Source organism: Bombina bombina, chromosome 3 (genome assembly GCF_027579735.1).
Source record: "Bombina bombina isolate aBomBom1 chromosome 3, aBomBom1.pri, whole genome shotgun sequence".
NCBI classification, from domain to species: domain Eukaryota; kingdom Metazoa; phylum Chordata; class Amphibia; order Anura; family Bombinatoridae; genus Bombina; species Bombina bombina.
Window position 1 is genome coordinate 867,365,648 of NC_069501.1, and position 19,007 is coordinate 867,384,654.

Genomic DNA, 19,007 nt, shown 5'->3' on the forward strand with positions numbered 1-19,007 from the left:
AACCCCAAAAATGCTCTTTTTTGATTCAGAGCATACAGTTTTAAAAAAGTTTACATTTTACTTCTATTATGAAATTTGCTTTGTTCTCATGTTATTCTTTGATAAAGAGATACCTAGGTAGATTCCTGGAGCACTACATGGAAGGAAACAGTGCTGCTCTTGCTCTAGTGCTCTTGCATATCGATAACTTACTTGCAAAACTGCTGCAATATAGTGCTCCAGACAAATGCTCACTTCTGAGCTTACCTCTCTGTTTTTCAACTAAAGATACCAAGAGTACAAAAAAAATTTGATAACAGAAATAAATTAGATGGTTGTTAAAAATTGCATGCATTTGTTTTCATTTATTGGAGTTCACTGTGCTCAAAGCCACTGGAAACCATAGCCTAGATTACTAGTCTTGCGTTAGCCTTAAAAAGCAGCGTTGAGGGGTCCCAACGCTGCTTTTTAACGCCCGCTGGTAATACAAGTCAGGCAGGAGAGGGTCTACCGCTCACTTTTTTTTCCGCGATTTTAGCATACCGCAAGTCCCCTTACGTCAATTGCGTATTCTATCTTTTTAATGGGATTTTCCTAACGCCGGTATTACGATCGCCTGAAAAAGTGAGCGGTAGACCCTCTCCTGGTAATACTCCTACCACTTTTAAAAGTCAGTAGTTAAGAGTTTTATGGGCTAACGCCAGAACATAAAGCTCTTAACTAAAGTGCTAAAAAGTACACTGACACCCACAAACTACCTATTAACCCCTAAACCGAGCCCCCCCCCCCCACATCGGAAACACTTAACTAAAATGTTTAACCCCTAATCTGCCAACCGGACATCGCCGCCACTTTAATAAATGTATTAACCCCTAAACCCCCACACTCCCGCCTCGCAAACACTAGTTAAATTTTATTAACCCCTAATATGCCATCCCTAACATCGCCGACACCTACCTACATTTATTAACCCCTAATCTGCCTCCCCCAATGTCGCCGCTACTATATTAAATTTATTAACCCCTAAACCTAAGTCTAACCCAAATCTAAGCCCCCTAACTTAAATATAATTTAAATAACACAAAATAAATTTACTACTATTAAATAAATTAATCCTATTTAAAACGAAATACTTACCGATAAAATAAGCCCTAAGCTAGCTACAATATAACTAATAGTTACATTGTAGCTATCTTAGGATTTATATTTATTTTACAGGCAACTTTGTATTTATTTTAACTAGGTAGAATAGTTATTAAATAGTTATTAACTATTTAATAACTTCCTAGTTAAAATAAATACTGCCCCAAAGTAATCAGCTCTTTTACCTGTAAAAAAAAAATACAATACCCCCCAACATTAAAACCCACCACCCACACACCCAAACCTACTCTAAAACCCACCCGATCACCCCTTAAAAGAAACTAACACTACCCCCTTGAAGATCACCCTACCTTGAGCCGTCTTCAAGGTAGGAAAAATCCTATTGGCTGATGTAATCAGCCAATAGGATTGATCTTGCATTCTATTGGCTGTTCCAATCAGCCAATAGAATGCAAGCTCAATCCTATTGGCTGATTGGATCAGCCAATAGGATTGAACTTCAATCCTATTGGCTGGTGGGTTTTTATGTTGGGGGGTATTGTATTTTTTTTACAGGTAAAAGAGCTGATTACTTCGGGGCAATACCCCGCAAATGGCCCTTTTAAGGGCTATTTGTAATTTAGTATAGGGTAGGGAATTTTATTATTTTGGGGGGCATTTTTATTTTATTAGGGGGATTAGATTAGGTGTAATTAGTTTAAAAAATTGTAATTCTTTTTTTATTTTCTGTAATTTAGTGTTTTTTTTGTACTTTAGTTTATTTAATTTAATTGTAGTTAATTGTAGGTCATTTATGTAATTAATTTAATGATAGTGTAGTGTTAGGTGTAATTGTAATTTAGGTTAGGATTTATTTTACAGGTAAATTTGTACTTTTTTTAACTAGGAAGTTATTAAATAGTTAATAACTATTTAATAACTATTCTACCTAGTTAAAATAAATACAGTTGCCTGTAAAATAAATATAAATCCTAAGATAGCTACAATGTAACTATTAGTTATTTTGTAGCTAGCTTAGGGTTTATTTTATCGGTAAGTATTTAGTTCTAAATTGGAATAATTTATTTAATTGTAGTAAATTTATTTAGATGTACAGGGAGTGCAGAATTATTAGGCAAATGAGTATTTTGACCACATCATCCTCTTTATGCATGTTGTCTTACTCCAAGCTGTATAGGCTCGAAAGCCTACTACCAATTAAGCATATTAGGTGATGTGCATCTCTGTAATGAGAAGGGGTGTGGTCTAATGACATCAACACCCTATATCAGGTGTGCATAATTATTAGGCAACTTCCTTTCCTTTGGCAAAATGGGTCAAAAGAAGGACTTGACAGGCTCAGAAAAGTCAAAAATAGTGAGATATCTTGCAGAGGGATGCAGCACTCTTAAAATTGCAAAGCTTCTGAAGCGTGATCATCGAACAATCAAGCGTTTCATTCAAAATAGTCAACAGGGTCGCAAGAAGCGTGTGGAAAAACCAAGGCGCAAAATAACTGTCCATGAACTGAGAAAAGTCAAGCGTGCAGCTGCCAAGATGCCACTTGCCACCAGTTTGGCCATATTTCAGAGCTGCAACATCACTGGAGTGCCCAAAAGCAAAAGGTGTGCAATACTCAGAGACATGGCCAAGGTAAGAAAGGCTGAAAGACGACCACCACTGAACAAGACACACAAGCTGAAACGTCAAGACTGGGCCAAGAAATATCTCAAGACTGATTTTTCTAAGGTTTTATGGACTGATGAAATGAGAGTGAGTCTTGATGGGCCAGATGGATGGGCCTGTGGCTGGATTGGTAAAGGGCAGAGAGCTCCAGTCCGACTCAGACGCCAGCAAGGTGGAGGTGGAGTACTGGTTTGGGCTGGTATCATCAAAGATGAGCTTGTGGGGCCTTTTTCGGGTTGAGGATGGAGTCAAGCTCAACTCCCAGTCCTACTGCCAGTTTCTGGAAGACACCTTCTTCAAGCAGTGGTACAGGAAGAAGTCTGCATCCTTCAAGAAAAACATGATTTTCATGCAGGACAATGCTCCATCACACGCGTCCAAGTACTCCACAGCGTGGCTGGCAAGAAAGGGTATAAAAGAAGAAAATCTAATGACATGGCCTCCTTGTTCACCTGATCTGAACCCCATTGAGAACCTGTGGTCCATCATCAAATGTGAGATTTACAAGGAGGGAAAACAGTACACCTCTCTGAACAGTGTCTGGGAGGCTGTGGTTGCTGCTGCACGCAATGTTGATGGTGAACAGATCAAAACACTGACAGAATCCATGGATGGCAGGCTTTTGAGTGTCCTTGCAAAGAAAGGTGGCTATATTGGTCACTGATTTGTTTTTGTTTTGTTTTTGAATGTCAGAAATGTATATTTGTGAATGTTGAGATGTTATATTGGTTTCACTGGTAAAAATAAATAATTGAAATGGGTATATATTTGTTTTTTGTTAAGTTGCCTAATAATTATGCACAGTAATAGTCACCTGCACACACAGATATCCCCCTAAAATAGCTATAACTAAAAACAAACTAAAAACTACTTCCAAAACTATTCAGCTTTGATATTAATGAGTTTTTTGGGTTCATTGAGAACATGGTTGTTGTTCAATAATAAAATTAATCCTCAAAAATACAACTTGCCTAATAATTCTGCACTCCCTGTATTTAAATTTATTATAGTGGCAGTGACGTTGGTGGCGGAGAGGTTAATAAATTTAATATAGTTGCGACGACGTTGGGGGGGCAGATTAGGGGTTAATAAAAATAATGTAGGGTTCGGCGATGTTGGGAGCAGTAGATTAGGGGTTCATGCCTGATGAAACAGTTGTAACTGAGAAACGCGTCGCATGTATTCCTGATGTACCAGCTGTTTTTAACACTGTGATGAGTGGAATAACTTTTTTTATATGTTTTAAATAAATCCATTTTTTATTATACATCCACTCTCAGTGTTATTTTGGTACCACCTTGCTATGCTACTATAGAGTTCCTGCACTCTGACACCCACGAACCAGCCTTTCCACCCGGTTACAGCCAGCTGGATTGCTGCTAAAATCCAGCCTGCCTCTATAGGCACAAGTGAGTGCCTTCAATAAATGTGAGTACATTGTGTTAGAGTGGGCTATTAGCACTCATTGTACCACCTTTTACCTGCACCATAGGCGCCTCTATCCTTGCTTACATTTTTAGATCTTCTTCCATCGGATGCTGATAGAGAGCTGCCACCTTTTGCTGCCTTTCACAGCCAGCTGGATTGCTGTTAAAACCCAGCCTGCGTCTACCGGCACAACTGAGTGCCTCCTCCTATTGTGAGTACCTAGTGTTCACATAAGTTTGATATTTTGAAATACCTTTTGATCTGCACCATTGGCGCCTCTTTCTTGTTATTTTATCTTATAAGATTAGGGGTGTTTAGACTCGGGGTTCATGTTAGGGTGTTAGGTGCAGACATAGAATTAATTTCCCCATAGGAAACAATGGGACTGCGCTGCTTTTTTGCAGGTGTTAGGTTTTTACCAGGAAATGGTGCACGAGCACGTTTTGCCAGTTTACCGCTACCGTAAGCAGCGTTGGTATTACAGTGAGATGTGGAGCTAAATTTTGCTCTACGCTCACTTTTCTGAGGCTAACGCCGGCTTGAAGAAAACTTGTAATACCAGAATTGGCTTAAGTGAGCGGTAAGAAAAAAAGGCTCCGCACAGCCTTACCGACAAAAACTCGTAATCTAGCCATTAGTGATTAAATATTTCTTATGGCATGAAATGTTCCTGAATCTGAAAAGCCAGAAAAGTCCTTTGGAATGAATAAATCCCTATGTTTGTACGCAAAAAGATAAAACAAAGATACTCTAGTGGTGATCTCAAAGGGAGAGAGAAGCCATTGGGTTACTTTATGTGCCAGGACCTTATTTAGGATGGTGTATTGATTCTGTGCAGTTACCATGAATTAGTGCATCTTCTGTATTAGTATTTCAGCATCAATATATTATTGCAATCTGGTTAGAATATGAATTTCTAATGGCCTCATTTTTGCTTTTCCTTAGCATTTAGGCAATACGTTTTAATTAGAGCTTAGATTTACTGTTGATGAGATTATTATTTTACCAGGTCACACTTTCAGAATACCAAATATGCATGCACCGTTTTTTGTTCCAAAGAGAATACAATCAGGAAAACATGGAAATTACTTTTGGGAAATGCATCAATCAAACAAAAGAAGTCAATACCCAAAATAACTAAGCTTATCAAAAAAGGTTCCCTGGGATTATTACAGAAATAGCAAGAAAATTAACTGATTATGCTTGTGATGTATCCCAGCTGAAGTTGTTAGAACTACTTTGTACCTGCTCATAGAATTTTTCCACTTTTGTCTATAGAGATATATTTTTCAATGTCAAAATATTGAAAGCCATATGTGCATTTCTTAATAGTGTATTGTTTGTTATAATCAAGTGAGTATATTGAGAATTACTACAGTAATATGAAAATCAATGTCCCCATGAAAAGGAAATGAGCAAGACGAGACGATTAACTGTGCTATTTGTGTTATAAACACAATAATCAGTTGTGCGTTTCCTACTAATGCCCAATACCCATCAAATAATAAGGATTAACAGGAAACATTTTTAACAACACATGTAGCTGTTTTAGTTACATTTTAAAAATCTCCCACTTAAAATTGATTTTTTATTAAAAAATAAATCAACATGTTTAAATTATGCTCTTTCAAATGGATAGCAGAAACATTTTTTAGTACAGCGTTCCTTTAAAGGAGTAAATATTAGTGTGTCTGTTTCCCAGTTTTTGCCTTTCCTATTGGAATTTACCTTCTATTCTCTCCTTCTCTCTCTGCTGCTTTTAATTGTACAGAATCACTTATCGTCTCTTGTCCATTTAAGGTGTCATTATCTCTTTGCTGCTCTAAGGGTCTGTTCTGCTGCTGTTTCTGGTCATATAGACTGAAGATGAGGTTGGGTATCTAAATTATGAATGGCCTGGCAAATAAAGGTCTCTTTGGTTCTTTTGTGAGTTGATGATGCTACAATAATGATTAAAGGTTTTTATCCACCACAAAGCAGTGCTTAGAACTGTCATTGTTCATGTTGGTAATGTATAGAATGATTTAATTGTATGTATGACATAATGAAGTAGTTTGTTTATTTTATATACATCCTAATACAAATATGTGGTTAATATTTATCATTAAAGCAATAGTATAGAGTGCATAACAACATTCACGGATGTGTTTTTCCCTCACATAGTAGATTTCTATAAAGGCCTGCATCAAAATTAATAATGTCGCTTGACCAGAAAGCCCATCAAAAGCAAAAACCCTTATTAAGTAGTAGAGTTTTTAATTTAATTCTTTGCTATACACATTTAATGTAAATTGTACATATAAGGTGTACATATACATACAAACACATATACACATACATACAAATATACACATACATACAAACATAGATACAGATCCATACACAGACATACATACACACACATATACATAAATACACATACATACAAACACATATAAGTAGATACACATACATACGAAACATATACATAGATACACATACATGCAAAACATATACATAGATACACATACATACAAAACATATACATATATCGATAGACACATACATACAAACAAATATACATAGATACACATGCATACAAACACATATACATAGATACACATACATACAAAGACATATACACATACATACAAACACATATACACAAATACACATACATACAAACACCTATACTCATATATACAAACACATATACATAAATACACATACATACAAACACATGTACACATATACACATACATAAAACACATATAGATAGATACACATACATACAAAATCATATACACATATACACATACATACATACAACGTATACACAAATACACATAAATACAAACACCTATGCTCATTCATACCATCACATATACATAGATACACATACATACAAACACATATTCACATATATACAAACACCTATACTCATACATACAAACACATATACATAGATGCACATACATACAAACACATATACACAAATACATATACATACAAACACATATACACATAAATACAAACACATATACATAGATACACAACTATACAAAAACATATACACATATAGACACACATACAAACACATATACACATACATACAAAACATATACACACTCATACAAACAACATATACACATATACATAGATACATATACATACATAAAACATACACATACATGCAAACACATATATACATATACATAAAACACATATAGATAGATACACATACGTACAAAAACATATACACATACATACAAACAACATATACACAAATACACATACATGCAAACACCTATAAAAACTCATACATACAAACACATATACATAGATACACATACATACAAAAACATATATACATATAGGCATACATACAAACAACATATACACATATACATAGATACACATACATACATAAAATATATACACATATATACAAACACATATACACATATACATAAAAACACATATAGATAGATACACATATATACAAAAACATATACACAAATACACATACATACAAACACCTATACTCATACATACAAAAACATATACACATAAATACAAACACATATACATAGATACACATACATACAAACACATATACACATACATACAAACACATATACACATACATACAAACACATATACACATACATACAAACACATATACACATACATACAAAAACATATACACATAAATACAAACACATATACATAGATACACATATATACAAACACATATACACATACATACAAACACATATACACATACATACAAACACATATACACATACATACAAACACATATACACATACATACAAACACATATACACATACATACAAACATATATACACATACATACAAACACATATACATAGATACACATACATACAAAAACATATATACATATAGGCATACATACAAACAACATATACACATATACATAGATACACATACATACATAAAATATATACACATATATACAAACACATATACACATATACATAAAAACACATATAGATAGATACACATATATACAAAAACATATACACAAATACACATACATACAAACACCTATACTCATACATACAAAAACATATACACATAAATACAAACACATATACATAGATACACATACATACAAACACATATACACATACATACAAACACATATACACATACATACAAACACATATACACATACATACAAAAACATATACACATAAATACAAACACATATACATAGATACACATATATACAAACACATATACACATACATACAAACACATATACACATACATACAAACACATATACACATACATACAAACACATATACACATACATACAAACACATATACACATAAATACAAACACATATACACATACATACAAACACATATACACATACATACAAAAACATATACACATAAATACAAACACATATACATAGATACACATACATACAAAAACATATACACATGCATAAAAACACATATACACCCTAGACTCCCACTCAGGCCTCTTGCCTCTAACCTCTAACCTTTCCACAAAACTTTTTTCTTTATTAACCCTTTGTTTCACATTTATTAAGCCTTATTAATTCAGCCTAATTTATGTGTATACCGCTTTCCTGTGTTTTTCAATGCACAATAGAAACCATTTACTTAATACCAGGTCTTCAAAAGAATTAAATGCAAAACCTATATTTTAGACTGAGCACAAGCACTACAACAAATATGTGTAATAAAAGTGCAATAAATGAGCTACTACTGCTTTCAACTGAAAATATGTTTGCTATAGAACTATCAGGTGCATTAAAAATGCTTTGGTGAAACATTTACTTGTAATACCTATTGAGTGTTATTGTTGTTTGCGGGACCGACCAAAAGTAACCACTGCAAACACTGATTTGAGCTCATGGCACCGATTGACACAATAGACTGAATTAATCAAAATATAAAGCATGATTTAAATTATTCTCCTTTTGCTTTATTTCTAAAGTGCACTATCTTAATCTTACATTATTATCTTCCTTTAACATGTTCAATTCTTAGAGCAATAAAACACACTATTTCTGAACAGGTTCAAGTGCATTCTTTGCTTACAGAGAAACCTATTTACTTTTTAAAAGGGTGTAATTCACATTTTCATTTCAATATGGATTACAGCTCTGGTTTTATTTTTATATATTTTTTTCAACAATTGATGAAATTGATGCTCCTGTGCTCAGTAAACCATCATTTTCAGGTTTGTGGAGGTTTTTTCTGTTCACCAGTAGAACTATGTATTGTCCCTTTCAGCCAATGAGAATGTTTACAGCAGCATCAATTGTGCAAAAACATAAATTGCCAGCTAATGTACATTGCCACAATTCTTACATAACATTTACATGATTTTACATATAGACACAATGCTGCAAATAAATCCAATGCAATTCAAGAACGAAAAATAAACTTAAAGGGACAGTCAAGTCCAAAAAAAAACTTTCATGTTTTAAATAGGGCATGCAATTTTAAACAACTTCCCAATTTAATTTTATCACCAATTTTGCTTTGTATTCTTGGTATTCTTAGTTGAAAGCTAAAACTAAGAGGTTCATATGCTAATTTCTTAGACCTTGAAGACTGCCTCTAATCTGAATACATTTTGACCAGTAGAGGGCATTAGTTCACATGTTTCATATAGATAACATTGAGCTCATGCACGTAAAGTGACCTAGGACTGAGCACTGATTGGCTAAACTGCATGTCTGTCAAAAGAACTAAAATAAGGGGGCAGTCAGCAGAAGCTTAGATACAAGATAATTACAGAGGTAAAACACGTATTATTATAACTGTGTTGGTTATGCAAAACTGAGGAATGGGTAATAAAGGGATTATCTTTCTTTTTAAACAACAACAATTCTGGTGTTGACTGTCCCTTTAATTATAGTTTAAAATATGTTATTTATATGAGATATCTCCATTTAGCTATGTACAGAAAAATATTTCCAATGTATCCATTTATTTATCTATCTATCCTAATGAGTCCTAATTGAAATAACTGTGATTTTACTGACCTGCAGAACATCTGATGACCTTAGTTGTTTTTCATTAAAGAAAAGCATAATGAGACAATGAATATTATTGTATATACCATGGCAGGCTAAGCAACTTGTGCCTTGTTAATAATTTCTCATTTACAGTATTACTATTTTTACCATTGATGTCCTATACTTAACTGTCTGATCAAAACATTCTGGTAGACTTAATCATGGCCGAATACTTATATGTTTTCTTATGAAACAGGGTCAAGTCAATTTTAATTCAGCAAACCTTATTGCGACAGCTTTATTAGCCAAATTACCTGACTTTGATAAGAAAAAGCAATCACGATCACTATATAAAAAAATAAGATGAAAATTAGTTATGAACAAGCAGCTAACAAATTAAGAAAAAAAATGGTTTCAGACAATGCAGATTTAAGATGTGATTGAAAGTTGTTTGAACTGAGCTTTAATCAGCAGCAGAGATATGCTCCAAGCACTGACTGACCTTTGGTGAATGCAGAGCAATAGTATATCAAATAATTGACTACATAAAATGATGATTATCTCTTTAAGCTACAAACCTCTTGACCTGGATGAAGAAAAAGCATCAGAGACTGTGAATCATAAACCCAGATCTATTCATCATAGATATATGTAGCTGCTCTATTCCTTGCTTAGATTAGAAGAGGCTCTTACAAGTCTTCATTTATAAAATATATATTTATTCTTTAGATGATGTTAAAAAAGTCATTGTTTGATGCATGGCTGATGTCTGTCACCAGCCAAAATGTTATTGGCATAAGCGTTTAGTTATTCAGTAGAGAGAGAACCAAATGAGATAGTTCTGTATAAGCAAATACGTCCTTTTTAACCCATTGTCTGTTATAATAGGACAGCCCTCCTTTTTTTTTAAAAAAAAAAAAGGAAAACAAAATTAAACTTTTATTAATCAAACGGGATTAAAAAAAAACTTTCTGTCTCTTTGGTTGAAAGTGATGTCTTTATATGAGAGCATAGGTAGACTCCACAGTGTATACGTGTCTCAAGCACTTTACGTTAGCAGTGTTTCCAAACATATTTGTATCAATGTAATACACTTATTGCTCAAAACACCTGTTCCTGAGCTTATTTCAGTATATTCCCATGGAAAAGAGCTACGTTTCAAAAAAGAATACTAAAGGAAATAGGTCAATTTGCTCATAGAAGTAAAGATTTTTTAATTGTACCCTGAATATGAATTATTAAAGTGTAAAAGGCCATAATAGCTGAAACGTTACATACTCTTATTCATTAGAGAACGCCATTTTAAGACTATCAATCCTGCACTACTGTACAGATCAAGCTAACACAGAGTGTTGCAAGGTGAGCATTCTAAATACTGCAGAGCGCACTCACACATCCATGGAGCCAGTGGAAAAGTACGTTTTTAGATTTAAATTATAGGGGAAATGAAAGGAATTGAAGATAGAAAAAGGTGAAATAAATTAGAAAGGTAAATAGCATTTTGAACCATAGGCAAAGTTATTTTCATAGATAATTAAATGTTGAGCAAAACGTCCTGCATGTTATTACACACCTGAAGTGTTATATCTCAGACACAGTGTAAATATTAATGGCAACTCACCTATACAGATTATATAAGTGCATAATAAGTGCAAAGCTTGTGCATGAATATGTCAGTTCCTATAGAATCTACTGTATATATTGAAGTATATATTGAAGAACAGCACATTGGTTCTAAATGTAAACGAGGGCTAAGCCTTGTAGGCAAACAGTACAGTTTTACACATACTTTACCTGGTATTATTAACACATAAATATGTTTTTCTAAGTGCTACAATATGCTTATTTGTAGCTAATTAGCTCTTTTGCGCTACACATGTGTTTTCTGTCAGGTCACATAGTTAGGTCACATCTCCTTTTCTAATAAAGAACATAGTGACACAAATTAGCTTCCCAAAGAAATCCGGTCTCACTGGAATAAGGTAATAGAATTCACAAAAGAAAATTGTTTGGTAATACTGTGTCCTATAGGTGGCGCAGCCTCTTAATTGTTCAATCATCCATACTTAAGGGATTTCAGAGAGTTAAAGGGCCACTAACCCCAAAATCTTTCTTTCATGATTCAGATAGAACATACAAAGTTAAAAAACATTACAATTTACTTCTATTATTTATTTTGCTTCATTTTTTAGATATCCTTAGTTGAAGAAAAAGCAATGCACATGGGTGAGCCAATCACATGAGGCTTCTATGTGCAGCAACCAATCAGCAGCTACTGAGCATATCTAGATATGCTTTTCAGCCAAGAATATCAAGAGAATAAAACAAATTAGATAATAGAAGTAAATTAGAAAGATGTTTAAAATTGCATTCTCTTTCTAAATCATGAAAGAAAAAATGTGGGTTTCATGTCCCTTTAACCCCAGTGGGTTGAGAAGGAGACTGGTAGTTTTCCGGAAGGAGGAGCTAGCAGCAAGTGGTGCTGGTGAGCAGCTCGTTGCAGAGCGCCCTGTTCGATCTATCCAATCTGCTGGATTTTTTGGCCGCAAGACAATTGCATCCCGGGGAGAATAGGCAGCTGGTGCAGACGGAACCCACAAATTTGGCTAGTTTTGTCCACTGCCCGGAAACCCCCTAGACACACTTATATCTACACCATCTGGGGCTAACATCGAAACGGAATACCTACACTTAAAATGTTGCTCTGACCGGGACCTCGGAAATAGCTGTGCCTGATGCAGTTAAGACTGTTTGGAACCAGATTTGCTCAAGATAGAGTCGGGCGAAAACAACGAGGCAGCAGGGCGGTTGTAATGCTGGACGTTGTTGTCACATCATTAGGCTGCACCCACAGGCTGGGAAGCAGCAAAGAAATATACACGTAAAATAAAAAAATGCATGCTGCTCTCTGAAGAGTGAATCTGAGAGTGTGCATTTAAATATGCGCTGCTGCTGGTGAAGTCTAAGAAAATTGAGGAGACTATATTTTCAGCGCTAGAAAGAACTTTCCCTTCAGAGTGATAATTAAGTGGAAGGATCGGTTAATAAGCCATAACATTGACTGTTTATCTAATAATCCGGATATAGGTCTAACTCTAAAATAGATTTTTTTATATATGTACTATGCAATGAGAGTCTGTGATCTATCAGTTACTTTCACCTTTTGGAAGGATGGTACCTTTTTTCTCTATATGGTTATTGAGTTTTTTTTTGTTTTGTTTGTTTTTTTGTTATAAAAGGGTGATAATAAGGAGAATTAGTTTTTTGCAGTTTAAAAGCAAATATATAAGTGCTTCCAATATTAATTTAAGGGTAATAGATATAATTGCGAAACAAGGCAACGAGTTTAAAAGCATATCTGCTTCCCTATTGGGAATTTGTGACGAGAACCTAGGATTCACTATATTCGAGTAGAAGGATTATATAATGAAAAGTTAAATATACTATATGCTTATTTGAAAAAAAAAAGAATATATATATATGTTGTAAACAGACTGTATGCTATATGTATTTGCAATGCGAGTCCTTGATTTAGCAGCTACTCTTACTGTTAGAAGGATGGTACCTCTTTCTCTACAGCCATTATGTACACTCTTGTTATAAAAGGGTGATCACATGGAGACTTAGCTCTATTCAGTATAAAAGCAAATATATTAGTGTGTCCAGTATTAATTTGAGATATATTTACAGGGCTAAAGGTATAAGTAAAACATACTCGTCTCCCTATAGGAAAATTGCGGTGACATTTTAAAGATTTAGTATACACCCTGCTGCATATTCTACATAAAAGTTTTTTATTGAACACAGGCTACTAGATATTTTACAAAATCTGATTGCATGTCCATTCAGAAGTGGGTAAATTTAAGTAAGAAAGTAGCAATTTGTTTATATCTGTAAAATTACGTTTTTTTAAGGGTTTTGAAGGCTGGATACATAGAGTATGGTTACCATGCTTTATCACCTCGTATAAACAACTGTTAAAGAGGACTAAGTATAAGGATGAGACAATAATTTGTCGACCTGTGTATATTTGGTAACTTGAAAGTCTATTGGAGTTTGACATTCAGGGATATGGGATTTTGGCACCTGCAGAAATAAAATTATTTATCCAATTTAATTAAGCACAGCAGGGTTAGGTACACCTGACAGGTATAAATAAAGAAAGTAATCATCTGCTTAGTAAAGGGATAAAACTAAAACACAACGGCCTATTAAAATTTAAAACTAAGGAATCAGGACAATAGTCCTTTACCAAATTTGTATATTTGTATTTTTCTGCATTCCTCCCAAAAGGAGAATTGAAGCACATAGCACACAATAGTTTGTACACTCACAGTATATAGTTTTTTTTACTTCTTTTAAGTACACCACACACAGTTTCTGGAGCCAGGAATATAATTACCTTTTTCTCTATTCTTTTTTTTCTGCACATTTCAATATATGGATAAATTTGTCACTAACCCACATAATCTCACAATGTCTAAAAGACATAAGACAAAAGAAAAAAACATGCACCTTCTAGGAAGTCACAGGGTGAAATCTCCTTAGATGGGGAAGCAGAAGAAGGGCCACTGTCAGGGGAAGAAGACATAATTGTCAGAAATGTTTATGCCACGATTTGACAAAATCCAATCTGAAGTATCCAAATTAGCAGAAGATCTAAAGAATTTCTCAGGCAGAATGCAGGAAGCTGAGGACCGAATATTCGAATTAGAGGATAGCCAGATTAGACTAGAAGAGGTAGAAAATAAGAATAACACTCAAATCACAGACTTAATATTAAAAATTGAGGATTTAGAAAGTAGAGCTTGCAGGAATAATGTAAGAATCATAGGCCTGCAAGAAGGAAAAAAGTATAAAGACCTTCAGGATGTTATTTCAAATCAGTTGCCCAGAACATTAGGGTTTGAGGAAAAGGATTTACCACTAGGGATAGAAAGAACCCACAGAATTGGTAATGTAAGGGAAAACTCTTCAGATCAGAGACCCAGACCAGTATTAGGAAAGTTTTTAGATTTTAAAGATAAGATTAAATTTATGAATCTATATAGGGGAAAAGGGAACCTCGAAATGGAGGGTAAAAGGATTTTAATTTTTAGCGATTATTCGATGGAGACTTTAAATAAGAGAAGGAAAATGACCCCTCTATGTACAGATTTAATAGCAGCAGGTCATAAGGTGGTGGTCTTATATCCAGCTAGACTGAAATATGTAGGAGCAGAAGGTAAAACATTTTTCAATGACCCAGAAGAAGTGAAACAGTTCTTTAAACTATAAGAAACGCACGTTATAGTAATATGTTGGAAAAGATGTAGGTGTTAGGGGACATGAAAATTTCAGCTATATATTGTATAATTATGCATTATAAGGTCCAGAAAGTAAATAAAATAAGCAAGGATTGGTCCCCGTTTCCCCTCCCCCCTTTTTTTTCTCTCCTCTCTCTTTCCCCACTCAATATAAATACTATATATGATAACCGAATAATATGACATCAAAAATTTTTAAATTCATATAATGGAATATTGGTGGAATAACATCTCCCATTAAAAGGAAGGACATAATAAAACATCTTAAAAAAGTAGGTGCAGATATTGCATTAATACAGGAGACACACCTAAAAGAAATAGAGAATGCTAAATTAAAATGTAACTGGATCGGAGAAATCATAGCATCTGATTGTGTGGCCAGAAAAAAGGGTGTAGCTATACTTATTAACAAAAACTTAAACTACAAAATACTGGAAAAAGTGATTGACCCCAATGAACGTATAGTTATTGAGATTAACTCTGAAACTTTCACAATATGTAATTTATATGGTCCAAATAAGTTTAATAAAAAACTCTGGGATGACTTACAATGTAAATTGTTGGAGTTCTTAGACACCAGGATAATCTTGGGAGGGGATTTTAATATGATACCAAAAACACCAATTGATAGGTTTAAGTAAGGGAATAAATGCTTGCAAAGCAGATATTCCAGAAAATAAACTAAGCTGTTTAATAGTATGTATGCAAATTTGGGTTTACGGGATATTTGGAGGCATAGAAACCCGATAGTTCGAGAATATACATGTGTCTCAAAGGCTCATAAATCATATTCCCGTATAGATTTAATACTTATATCAAAAAATCTGGTACCAACAGTTACAGATACTAATATACTGTATATCCAATAACAATATCAGATCATGCCCCGATAGCTTTAGTGTATGGACTACAAAGTAAGAAAGGGAACAACTTTCATTTCTCAAAGTACCTGTCAAAAAATACAGAATTTTTTAAATTTTTAAAAAATAAATTAAATGATTATGAAACATTTAATAGCGAATATATACAAAAACCAATATTATATTGGGAGACTGCAAAGACAGTTTTAAAATCAGAAATGATTTCCTTTTTAGCCCAAAAAAAAAAAGAAACAAATTAGATGGGAAACACAACTCATGAATACTTTAAATAATGCATATAATCGGTACCTAAGAGAACCATCCCTAGAGAATTGGAATACATATCAAATAACTAACAAGCAAAGGAACACGTTTTTGCTCCAAAAAAACACTCATGAAGAGATTAGGGTTAGAAGTAAATTTCAAAGATATGGCAATAAGACAGGTAAATATTTAGCGAGTTTAAATAAGATTCAGAAAAAGAAAACAGTGATCGCGAATATTAAAATAAACAATACAAACATATCCTCGCAAGAAGATATTTTAAAAGCTTTTACGGAGTATTACTCTGAAATATTCAAAACACAGGGGATAAATCAAGAAAGAAAAAAAAGGTTTTGGGAAAAAATTAGGGTACCTCAAATCTCCTCAGAACAATCGGATTGGTTAAATCGCCCGATAGGGATAGAAGAAATAGTTAAAATGATTAACTCTCTCCCTGTAAACAAAGGTAGTGGCCCAGACAACTTGCCTAATGAGTTTTACAAACTACTGAATTTTGAAATATCTCCAATCCTTGAAAGGGTTTATAATTGTTTATTTTCCACCACCCAGGAACATAGGTTAAATAGATTTTTAGACTCTCTAACTATTTTTATATTTAAACCAGGAAAAGACCAACAAGATATGGCTTCTTTCAGACCAATTTCACTGTTAAATTCAGACTTCAAAATATTAACAAGTATTATAACAAATAGGTTTACAAACCATGATTTCATTGTTAATACATCCGGATCAAACTGGATTTATAAAAGGAAGATCATCTTTTTATAATATTAGAAGGGTAACTAATGTTATATCATATATATGGGCCAACAAGTATACACTATCTAAAAAAAGAAAGGATTTATTATTATTATTAACATTGGATGCTCAAAAAGCCTTTGATTCGGTGGAATGGGACCACCACTTTGAGACTTTGAGTAATTTTGGATTTAAAGGAAACATTATGGAATGTATAAAGGCTATGTACTCTTCCCCAAAAACTGCTTTCTGTATAAACGGCCAACAATCAGAATATATAGATATGTATAGAGGTTCACGTTAGGGATGCCCCCTCTCACCAATTTTATTTGACTTGGCTCTGGAACCCCTGATGGTAAAAGTTAGAGAGGTTCTACAAGGTATACAGATAGGGAATGTGGAAATAAAAGTTGCAGCGTATGCAGACGATATGTTAATATTTCTCAGAGATTCTAAAAATCAAATTCCAATATTATCTGAAATTATAGAAACATTCAGAACGTTCTCCGGGTATAAAGTCAATATAAAGAAATCAGAGATACTGTGGCTATTAAAACAAAAAGATTCTATAGACAACCCAAAATTTAAGGTGGCAGATAGTTATATAAAGTAATTAGGTATAAATTTTTCACATATACCAGGAGAATGGTATAAGCTAAATTATGACCCTCTATTTTTAAAAAGATAAAAAGATGGACACATTTACCAATAACTCTTTCAGGGTAAATTAATATGATTAAAATAATTACAACACCTAAAATGTTATACTTAATTCAAAATCTATCATTAAAAATTAAAAATAAGGACCTATTGCGGGTTAAGCAATCAATAAATCACTTATGCTGGGCTGGCAAGAAACCTAGAATATCAAGTGCAAAACTCACCATCGCAAAAGAATGAAGAGGATTTGGGTTACCTGACAAACATTTATAATCAGGTTTTTCTGGCTAAGATAGTCCTAGCTTGGATCACAAAAAATAAGAATTTTATAGATTTAGATCTGGAAGAAAATATAGTTAGACCCTTCAAGTTGAACTCCTTAATTCATATAGAGTATAAAAAATAACCGAATAAGATTAAAAAATTGGAAAATATAGGGAATTTAATAATAGCTTGGCAAAAAATATGCAGAACTCTTAAGATCGATTTTCATTTTTCAAAATATCTCCCTATAAAGGGAAACACTGAAGGAAAGATTAGTACAAAAAAGATGTGTCAAGGTTGGCAAAAGAGTTTTACTATCTAAAGAATAGTTTTGGGTGGTTAAATACACAATTCTATGTTTATCTTCAGTTGAGACACTACTGTAATGGAATCAGGGATGCAATTTATATGAAAGATAATTGGGAACATTTTAGCTCAATTATAAATGTATTTGTGCAAGGGGTTATTTCTTGCTCATTTTTATATAAGAAACTTAATGATCAAACAAAAATGAAATTTGTCTATGAATCAATCAATAAATGGTTGAGAATCTCTTCAGAGCTAGAGATAGCTAGAGAGGACATAAAAGCAAGCATGAATAGAGTAAGAAAAGTCACCTTATTAGCGAGCTGGAGGGAATCACAACTAAAAATAATACACCATGTCTATATTACTCCGTATTTAATGGT

At 33.5% G+C, this 19,007-nt stretch overlaps 1 protein-coding gene across 1 annotated transcript in view; it reads right to left on the reverse strand.

The window, feature by feature from the left end:
• GPC6 (glypican 6) overlaps nt 1–19,007 on the reverse strand; it is a 2,314,333-nt gene that overhangs the window by 39,384 nt on the left and 2,255,942 nt on the right. The window lies entirely within an intron of this gene.